Raw genomic sequence first — 11561 nt, 5'->3', positions numbered from 1 at the left:
AACAGAGGTCTTAGGGGCAAAATTGAATCCCTGAGAATGACTGTCACAGTAAAAGACACAGTTTTGAAATGCAGCAATTAAGAATTACAATTCTGTCACTGTATCTGAGGAAAACATGTATAATAGCTCAGTTTGAGTCCAGGGTAAACATTGTTAAATCCTGGGACTATCCTTTCACCTTGCTATCAAGTGTAAAAACATTTGAACAACAAAAGAGAACAAAAGACTCAAAAACACATAACAAAGAGATTTGAGAATACTTGCTGTTTTATGCAACACCCTGGAATCCTGTAACATTCATCTTTCACCACCATACATCAAAGAACACCAAGCCTTGGAAATTCCATTCTTCCTTTGTATTAATTCTCTGAAAATATTACAATGAGCTAGAGCTTTTTCAAAGAAAATAACAACAACCCCTTTCACTGCTGTGAAGGGTGAATATATACTTGCGGTCATTTACAAAATATCTGAGTCATGAGTTATCTCAGATTTTACTTTCTTACCAACTACTTAAGATATTATGGCCAAAATCTAATGCAGCATTGACTACAGAGTACAGGCATTTTAATGCTCTGTCAGAAGATATTTTAGCCTTTGGAGACAGCTAAGTCGGTCGAAATATTCTGAGTAAATGCTGGAACATCTGTCTTTAATGCTTTGTACGCTGTGCTTTGGACTTGTCACCTGTGACTGTGACTGTTGCTTGTGGTGAGTCAATGGTCCAGCTGAGTTGGCTCAGCCTCTGCTTCTTCCCTGTATCTATCTTTCCTCAAAACTGTGCCTGCGCATGTATGCTTATTTGCCTGTAGAAATAGCGTTACTGATTCTGGCCTGACAGAACTGTTTGTGTCAAATTTCTCCAGGCATCCTGTGTGGGCAGCTGGTGTGCTAAGATTGCACCCAGAGTTTCATCTGCTTCTGTAAATTTGAAGAAGTTAGGTGGTGTATCAAACAGATGGTCAACTTCATTCATGAGGAAAAACAGGTTCTCCACTCTGTCATACATACTCTGCCCGGTGGCTGGCCCTGGTTCTGCTGAAGTGCTGGGCGGTTGTGCAATCTCTGCTACTGCCTGGGCATCAATTCTCTTGTTGTAATTCTCTAGGGTGAGCAGTCTTCCTACACTGCTTAAAATGCTGGGGAGGCCTCTGTTCTGTAGTGCCACGAATTTCTCCAGGAATCTGTTGATTTCAGTTTGCATATCCTGTGTCCTCCTCTCCAGTGTTCCAACCAAGTTCCTCAATGTAACGACTCTCTTTGCTACAGCAATTGCTTCTGTCCTGTTAGTGATTCCCATGACAGCTAATTGAGAGCTAGTCTTATAGTTCAGAGTGTTGATTATCCTTGTAGCAGCTTCTGGCATGTGTCCAAGGCTCGCCCTGGCTCTCTGTATTTCTTTGTTTGCTTTAGTGATGAGCACCATTTGCTCATCCATGGTCTCAATATATTGCCACTGTTTGGCAATGGACCTTCCAATGTTGCTCCATAGCACTGCTTTCATTTCAGCTGTCACCTTTTCCAGTGCAAGCTCCTTCTCTAGTTCAGCAATTCTTCTCTTAAGAGCTTTTACCTCTCTGTCCTTGGCTGCCTCATTCTGTTTGCTCTTGTCAAACCTTTCATTTACCTTAGTCAAGGTTTTCTTAAGCTCATCCAGCTCTTTGATTTGAGATTCCATGGCTTGGATCTCAGCTTGCAGCTTTTGCATGTCTAAGCTAGCAGCCTGTTCTGATGTTGTAGTTGTTGCTGCTGTGGATGGTGCTGTAGTTTCTGTTTGCTGAGGAGGAGGAGTAGTCTTTGGAGGGATTTCCTCAAGATTTATTATGACAGGAGGAGGCTGGGAGGGTTGGCCCTCTTCTCTTTGCTTCAGTGTTTCCTGTAGTGCTGCCTTTGCAGCTTCAGTTTGTCCTAGCTGGTCCTGAGTCCTGACCAGCTCTTTGTATAGGGACACCAACAGATCTGTAGCATCCTTTTCTTGCCTTTGCTGGGCAACTTCATCTGTTTGTGGATGGATGGTGGCCGGGAGTTTGATTTTCTTTCTTAGGGCTGCCATGTCTGCATCCCTTATCTTCAGGAGCTCTTGGATGCCTTTGACATCTTTAGGATCATGCCCTATCTCTATAATTACCTCTTCCAAGGACTTGATCCTATTGTCCTTGGCTTGTGATGAAGCTCTTTCTAACTCCAGCTGAGAAGCTGTGTTGTCCAGGCTGCTCTTTAATTTATAATTCTCCAATGTCTCATCTGCCAGGGAGGCGTACACCATTTCACCAGTCTGCTTATGTAGTTCAATCTTGTCCATGGGGTGTATGTCTTTGGCAAGAACCTCCATGTTGGTTCTTAGATAGTCTGAGGTGGACTGAGGCTGCAAAGTTGTAGGCATGAAGTGGCTCATTATCATTTTGCCTTCGCTCACATCGAAAGCAGACATGAGTCTCTGCTGGTTGCTAGGAGCTAGGTTCAACAAGTGATCGTACAGCTGCACTTTTATTGGATCACTCCTCCTTTTTATGTCAATGAATTGCTGTTTTATACTTGACTGCCCCTTTCTTGTTTGACCGGAGGAGCTGACCTCTCCTCCCATTGTCATGTCATGTCCTCGCTGGGATGAGCTGGCCGAAAGTTCTCCACTGGGTGGGCCCATGCCCATGGCTTGCCTTACTGCTATGTCCTCCTCTTGGGAGTCATTCAGTCTCTGTCTCTTCTCACCCCTGATGAAAGATGAGGTGTGGGGGGTCTCTCTCTCTCTTTTCCTTGTCACATCCTCCTTTTGTGGTGTTTGGAGGACTGATGTGTCTATATTGGTGTCTGTCCTGGGAGGCACATTTGTTTGAGGCTGCTGCTCAGTATTGCCAGGTTGATCTGTCCCCTTTTCCTGCTGCAAGGGCTGTTCACTGGACTGTGCCTTTTCTTGTTGCTGCCCCAGTTCCTGCTGTTCCATTTCTTCTTGCTGCTGTAGCAAGGTGTCCACTTGTTCCTCTGTCAATACAGGTGGCTATTCCACCTGTTTACCTTTGTCTTTGCTTGCTGCCTGGGATGTCTTCTCAGTGGTTTGCTGCTGTGCTGCTGAAGATCCAGCAGCTGTTCCACTTTGCTTTCTGTAGGAGTGGGGCACCTGTGCACAAGTTTCCAAGTCAGTTTCCTTTTGTACATTCCTGGCTTCTTTCTCAAGCAATTCTACCTCAGTGAGTTGTTCTATTAGTGTACCCTCTTCCCAATCTAGTGCATTGGCATACTTTTCTATTTCTGGTTGTCTTTTATGTGCATAGTTGCCCAGTCTGTATCTAATTCTCCTGAGGGAAATACTATGATTGGGGTCATAAGGAATCCACTCAAAACTGGTCTGCAATCTGAGGCCTTCCAGCATGCTGTGTGCCTCTTTCCATCCTTCCTCTTTCTTGTTATACAGGAAGGAACCTAGCTGACTTCTTACCTTCAATTGTGACTTCTTGTTTCTACTCTGAAAGTGAAGGTAATCTGAGTTCCCAAACTGCCTGAAATACTCCAGGGCAAAAAGCCTCATGGGGACATACCTTGGCAATCTAAATGGGTTCAATTCACAGCCATATATCCTAATGACTGTGTGGTTCTGGTAGAAGTACCAGTTGCCAATATTGTAGGATTTGTTCAGATGTAGAATCCTCCTCATTTCATCGGTTAATCTAGGAGGAGGAGCACCTTGCAGAACTGTTAGGGCCGGATGAACAAATAGATCAATGAACTCACAGTATGTATAGGGTGATACTGAGGTAAAATGAAACACAGAGGTCCAGAAAACAACTGATCTTGGGCTTCCTTGGGCATTGAGTGGCCTCAAAGGAACTGAGAAGGTAGCTGGCTGATAGAAAAGAAATAAATGATAGATATATGAGGAGTACCTAAACAGTCTCTCCCTTTTCAAATTCATGAACTGATCATGGATTTTCTCTGCTATGTAAGTTGCATAATCATATTGCACAGCTGGAGGCTTACCAGGGGCAAACATGGACAGCATTGCCATTATACTTTCATCTACATCTTCCAGCCCCCTGAACCCTAGGACATAGCTAATTAGGTCCACCAGCATTCTGCCCAACTCATTCAGACAATGGTACCCAATAGGAGGGGTTCTGACTGTTTCAGAGCCTGATATGACAAACAGTTGGTTGATTTTGATAATCTGGTCACTGGACAGCTTGATCCCTGTGTTAATCAGATTCTGCATGGACAGAGGGGTCAATTTCTTGGCTGTATTGAAGTGCAGCATCTGGTTTATGCTCTCTGGGGTTATCTGGAACAGGACTAGGCCTGTGGGGCTTATGACTGCCCTTTGGCTGGGGTCATAGCATTCCTGGCAGCTGTAAATGAGCTCTGGCATTGGATTGACTTGGGGAAGGTTGTATATGGGCAAATTTGACTCCCAAATCCCCAAGATATCTGCTCCACTGAGGTGCTGGGCTCTTAGTTCATTCAGCATTAACACATTATACTTGGTTCCCATGGGAAACCAATCCAGCATTTGGTAGTCCATGTCTCCCAGGGCTTTCCATGCTAGTTCCTGGTGAGGTGCATTGATGGGCTTAATGTTTAGTGCAATAGGGGTCTCCATAGCTGTTCAGGGTACCAGAATTGCAAATAGACAGGTGGAATGGTGAAAACACAGTCTGGAGACAGTCTTCTGTGGAAACAGTTGAGGTTTTGAGTATTCAAGGGGAATTCTCTCAGTAGCAATTGAAATACTACTGGAGTCTAGTGATAGAACCTCTCTGTGGTGTGACTGAACTTTCTAACAGGGTGAAATATGTCTATTAGCAATTCTGCCGGGAAAACGCAGAATTACAGAGGTTTAATGGGAATTGCAGGTTTTATAGGGCTCTGCCAGTGTTTCTTGGCCCTCACAGTGACAATGCTGGATGAATGAAGGGGAATGAACGGTGTAAATCTAGTCTTTGTGGTTCTATTATCCCTGTGAGCAATTTTGAGCTTAATGAAGGTCGTATGGAGGGCGAAATGGTCTAAATACCTGTAATTCGACGAGCAGAGGTTGAGACACAGGTGCACAGGTGCTTTCTGAGGAGGTCGCCCGGGCTAATCGACTGGTTGGCGAAAATTCGAGCTCAAACGGTCAAGCAGAGCGCTCAGTAAAAACACAGTGAAAATGGTAAAAACACGGGAAAATTTGGTAAATATGGGTCATTTTACCATTTGGCGCTTTTTTCTGCTGACGTCAGCATGACGTCATTGGTGGGTCATGGTGAGGTGACGTCAGCTGACGTCATCGGGCGACGTGGCAGTGGGCGACTGGTCAAAGGTGAGGCGAGGTGGAAGCCCAGTCAGCAGTGAGGTAGGCCAATAACATAAGCGGGTACGGGCAGGCAACGACGTGGCGGTGAATTAGCGGCGGGTAGGTGGCGGTTAACGTGCAACGGTCACGGTTAAGGCCTTAACCGTCGCAGTCTCCCGGGGCGGTTAAGGTACGGCGCGGAGGATGTCAGAGCGGGCTCCGAGATGGTTTAACGCCCGACGCGTGGAGGAGGCGTGACAAGGCGCAACGTCACTTCCCCGGAAGTTAACGTGCGGTCACGGGAGGCGCTCCGATATTGCTGTAAGCCGTCGGATCTGGTGGGCTTGATCCGACGGCTGGCGGAGGGGTAACATGTGCCTTTGATATTATGGGCGGAAAAATCAAAATTTGTGGGTTTTATGTGGGTTTTTTCAAATGTTTTGATTAAACCACAATGCGGTAGGATTGGGAAACGTGCCAGAGGCGGGCATTTGACCTTTGCAAAGGTTTTATAGGCAAAATGGGTTTGGAAAGTGGGTTTTAGCAATGCAAAGGTGATTTGAAGGCAAATTGTCTTGCAGCAAAAGGGAAATGGGTGGAAAAGGTTCACCAAAGTGGCCAGATGCCATTTGGCCCCTTTTTTGAAAAATACACGGCTATTATGCCTAGGGGAGGGAATATACATAAGATTTGGGGTTTTATACACCTTAGTGTTAATACTATTAGGGGTAGGGGTAAGATAAGGGAGGTTATATAGTAGAATTAGGAGTTAATATGAATGAATGAGGGGAATTTAGAAAGGGGGTGTTAGTGATGGAGTAGAGAGGGAAAGAGAGGAAGTTAGTGATGCTCTTTGCTGTAATTTCATGAACTTCACCACTTTGCTTGCTGACAGATCGATTGCCTTGGCAAGAGACCTATGGATACTTGTGTAATGGTGATCATATTCTTTCTGCAACCACAACTGCCTACCCAACTATTTTGCCTAGCATTTTTTGTTTCTTCTTGGAGGGGCACTTGAACTTGCAACCCTCAATTGCCTTTTCTTTTCTTTGGCTTTTTCCTCTTTTTCTCTATCTACTTCTACCCTTATGTCCTCCAAGGTCCCAGATTAAACTTTTGGGAACCTTTGCTTCTCTACCTGAGCTACTTGTCTGCCAAGATTAAGCTGTTTGGACAGACCTCTTTCTCTATTCTACAACTCAAAATTGAAACATGGCATGATCCAGATTAGACTGTTGAATCATCCACAAAAATTGAAATAAGGCCCTCAATGCTTGAAACACTTACCCAGCTCTTGATTTCTAGGAAATATGGGATCTTTGGGATACCAAAGCAGAGCATATTTGGCTTTTCTCTTGTCAATCATGAAATATGAAACCTATTACTATAGGTATCCAACAGATTTCACATCAAGCCTCAAAGGGAAGTCGTGTGAACCGTAGACCACTACTCTGCTCTTCATCCTTGATCTTCCATTTCTTGCAAACAAACCATGTTAGATAAACCAAATAGACAACATAATCAAACTCATACCTCAATGTATCTTAGGGGAGGTTATCACATCTGCAAAAGTCAATCCAAATTAGTATGAAAAAATATCACAAATATATCGACTCTTACCTAAATATCATAACCATAACCATCTGCATATGCCAATCCATATTAGCACGACACATATAACATGAAGATCTTAGCTGCAATGACCATAACCATCATGCGTATGACCACAATTCATATAACAACATATTAACTACCATGCATGACTATCTGTCGCATGTGCATATGACCACACTCATCAACTAGCATCTATCATGCATGCAATGGCATGTAACCACAACAACAATATAATAATATACATGCATATAACCACAATGAATATAACAACCATTACCCATCATACTTGCGTGCCAAACATAGAATACATGTATAACGATCAGCTTTTACCCCAAGGTCCAGTGCTACAACCTTGCTCTAATAATCTACACTCCTGCTCCATCTCAACCAACATATTAGCATCATAACATACCAAAAGCATCATGATGACACAAACTGCATAATGACCACCATGATGTATGTCTGACCTACTATGCATGCATAACCATATACATTAGGCCATCTAGTCTAAGAGTTTGAACCTGGAAGCTTTGTTACCACCTTGTGGTGTTAAATATCACCCAAAGAGAATGAAACCCGCTCTGATACCACCTTGTAACCACCTACTCCCGCATTTACCCAATTTCACAAGCATGGCAGGGTAAACTTGAGATGTGTGTCACTATGACATGACCCAACCTCCAAGTTCTAGTTAAGGAAGTGGGGTCTACAAACCGAAACCTTTTTGACCTTCCTCAGGGGCTACAGACCACCTAGGAGCTAAAAAACCACACCAAGTAACCAATCCCTGAGTTGGAACCTTGTTTCACTAACCTAGACCCACAACTACACCCTTGGCACTGCCTCCATGTGATTATGGCCTAAATCCTCAGTTCGGAGCATGCAATCTTGGGATTTTTGCCACCTTTTTAGGCTAGCTTCCAAACCAGTGCCCAGAATTGCCTGAGACTTTCCAAAATGCAATCAAAGGTACTAATAATGCTAGTCAACCAAAAATCAAGCAATAACTTGACCCAAAGATGCCTAATCCATAACAGACATCTGGTCAAACACATGGAAAACATAGATGCTACATGTCATGAATGCATATCTGATCATAAAATGAGAGTCTCATTTGAGAATCAACAAGAAGGCTCTAAACCCTCTCTAGATAAATACAATAACACTTATTAGTCCATACATTCATCAACAATTCATGAGAAGAGCCATAGATAACATACATCATGTAACCAACAAATAACCAACATAGAAACCATGGCAACTTAGCCATAGCATCACCAACATAATCACTACAAGAATTCATAAATCACATTAGGAAGATAGCTCTCATTAATATATGAAAATACCAACCAAGTCAGGGACTTCCATGTACCACTGTAATCCAGGTGGATATTGGTGTCCACTTGCCTATTCCACCTAGACCTCTAGTTGGTTTCATCTGTTTCCTTGTTTATTGCAGCGTTTACTATTTTTAGCAGTTTTTGGGTCCGGAACTTCCGTAGCAGTTTTGACCCCCTAAATGACATTCTTTTTGCATACGCAACAAGCTCATAGCCATAGGATTAGGCCTACAAAAAATCCTGTAGTACTCAGAGATTCTTTCCAACAAGGTATTGTACACGCCAAACAGAGATAATATGACCAAGTTACAACCCCGAGAAGTTGGTTGCCTGACTAACCCCAACGGGGCCCACAGACTTCTGGCATTCCATCTCCTGGGTTAAGGATTTGGTTGTTTAGGGTTTTCCCTTGTTTTTCAATAATAAATAGGCCCTTGAGCCTCATTGTAACACTGTTTAGGAGGCATGTAGCTGCCACATCTCTTCTCAGAGATAAGCTAGCATCGCCCGAGCTAGTTTATGTTTATTTCTGTATGTAAGCATATTTCAATTCTTTGATATTAATGAAATGATTTTTTAATTTATGTTGCATCTCTATGTATACGGGCATGTATGTATTTTGTTGTGTTCCTACATAAGTATGGATCAGTGGTATCAGAGCAGTCTACTATTTCTCTGTTTTTCTTTGCATGTCCCCAACGAGGTCAGGGTATAAGGAGTTAGGGCTCGAACTGGTTGAACCTTTGTGTTAGCACCTAAATTTGCCTTAGGCAAAAGGAAGGCAAAATTCAGGGTAACCACAAACCACGCTCAGTCTGGTAGCTAGCCCTACCAGAACAGGAGAGGGCTCTCTCCAGGTCACACTTAGGAAAATAAACAATAGGGTCTGAGATGACTCAAAAATGAATACTGATTTTAGGCTAGGTAAATAAATATGATGGAGGTATTTTGATGAATGATTGAGTTTTCTGGGATGTGTGGGGCCAAGGAACAGCATGAGCAGAGAATTTAACTCAAAGACGCAGATTATTTCGTGAGGCAAGACAGGCGGAAAGTCTAGCAATTAGATTTGAAATAATATGAAGTGGAGAGATTGTTTAAGAGTGTGAAAAGGGCATAAATACATGAATCCTTTTCAACAGAAGAAAACATAGAATGTGAAAATTATCCCAAGGCAGAGTAGTACACTGAATTCTACCTTTTCTTACTTAGAAAGCTTTCACTGGAAACGAATATGAATGAAAATATGAAACATAACGAAATACATATGAAACATAAAGAAAATACATTTGCTAAACTCATGCCACAGGAATCTCATGAACCAGAGCTGCAACCTTTCATTAATTCTCTGTCAAAATATACAGTGAGTGACTGGTTTTCTCTCCCACAGTTTCCTAGAAATTCCAACCCTTTACAAAATGACTCTCAATACACTAAATAAGCTTTGCCATGGGAAGGTTGATCAACCCAGGCAATGAAGAGCCAACCATCAGCAGTTACATTTAATTTTCTATGAAGACCAATTAGAAAAAAGCAAATATGAGCATAGATTTTGTGGGTGGTTGTTCGCCTTCATTTGGCCACTTGGATAGAAGCCAAAAATGATTTTTAAACTTTGCCTTTGATGCGGGAAAAACTTATTGCAAATGAGTGGGCCCACTTGGAGAAAATTGCGAATCGAAATTTCGCGAAGCGGGCGCGATTTTGGCCTTTGGGTGTCTGTGCGTCGCGCCAAAAACTGTATGCGTCGCGCTACTTTGGAGCTGGTTTTGAGGCCCTTGCCGAAGTCCAAATTGAGCCCAAGTGTGCTTGTTGGAAATCCCTACCTATCTACTCTCCAACCCAAGTGGAATTTCTGAATTTGGTGCCCATTTGCCCCTCCAAAACTGCAATCTCCCAAGACTGCTTCCTGTGTGTCAAAATAGGGGCAGAGAGGTCATTTTTTGGGTGTTTTTGACCTCCTGAGGACTCAAAACTGGCCCAAACTTCTGGGCAATGCACCAACAGTCATGATTTTCCATGGAAAATCTAAAAATGCAAACCTTTTGTCATTTGGAGCTCCCTATTGTAAGCGCGCGCCAGGTGGCGCGACGCACAGGGAGAAAAACCCTGTTTTTTGCACAAAAATTTCCAAAAACACCAAAAATGCCCCAAATTTCTTGAAATTTGGGCTGGAGCTTCCTTATCAAGTGTTATGCTGGGCTAAAGAGGCTTCGGCCAATATCTGAAGTCGATCGAGCTCCCTTTGCCTCTTTTGCTTCTTGATTGCCTTCCTCAATTTCACCTTCAAATTCCTGATTCGGGCCTTGCACACTTTGTTTCGCGCCATGTAGTGGAAAGCCATGTGTCTCAACAATGCATGGTCCTTGTCGGCCTTGTCCAGCAGCCTCTCTAAGTGCATGTTAACTCTCTCAAGATTGGCCTCCCGATCCTCATTAATCTCTTGCTCCAATGACATGAGCTCAACTCTTCTCCTTTGTGCAGCTTGGCGATGCTCATGAATGTTTTGTAGCTCCATGATCGCTTGCTGATCCTCCAGCTATTTGTTCCTCTGCTCCAGATATTTCATGTTCCATTTGGCTCTTTCCAAATCAAGGGACAAGGCTTGAATCTCTGCTTGCTGCTCCTGGATGATCTCTTTAAGCTGTGCACTTGTTGGTTCTGTATTTGTATCATCATCATGAAGGAGAATGAATTCGGTCTCTCGTTCACATGATGGCTCACCTGAAGGCCCCTCATCCTGCATTGGCTCCTTTCCTTTGTCCTGTTCCTGTGATGCTGATGGAGGAAGCGAGGCCCCTTCCACCCTAGGTGGAGATAACACTCGCTTTGCCGCTGCAAACAAACGTCTGGTGCCTTTCTGATATGTGATGAAAACCGGCATACTAGCGGTCTCATGGCGCTCATACCAATGAGAAGGTTCACCCTCATGCTTAACCTTTGTTACTCTCTGTGAAGCTCTGAAGAAATCACGTGAGTTGAAATCATCCCAAGTGATGCCTTGCAATCCAAGCTGATGAACCACCAAAATCTTAATAAGAGCAAAATGATAGACACAGTTAAGTTGTTGCTGAGGTGTTTTGCGATGTATAAAGGTAGTCATCCTCTCTATGTTCTGGCAAATGAAATATGGAATGTTCATCATCCGTACCCTGGTGAAATGCATGAGCAACCTGATGTGATAAGCATAAAGACGAGAGAATCGCCCCTCACAGCTGAAATATTTCATAATCAATCTCATTAGTGGAGCATATTCATCTTTCAGATACCAGAATGGGAACACTCTCTTGAGATGCCTTAAGAAACTGGTTTTGATGTATGGCTCATAATGCTGCCGGTCA

The sequence above is a fragment of the Pinus tabuliformis genome, chromosome 1_2, assembly GCF_031772625.1.
Source record: "Pinus tabuliformis cultivar Carrire ecotype Pingquan chromosome 1_2, CPIR1, whole genome shotgun sequence".
Taxonomy (NCBI): Eukaryota; Viridiplantae; Streptophyta; class Pinopsida; order Pinales; family Pinaceae; genus Pinus; species Pinus tabuliformis.
Note: the sequence above shows the minus strand (reverse complement) of the source record.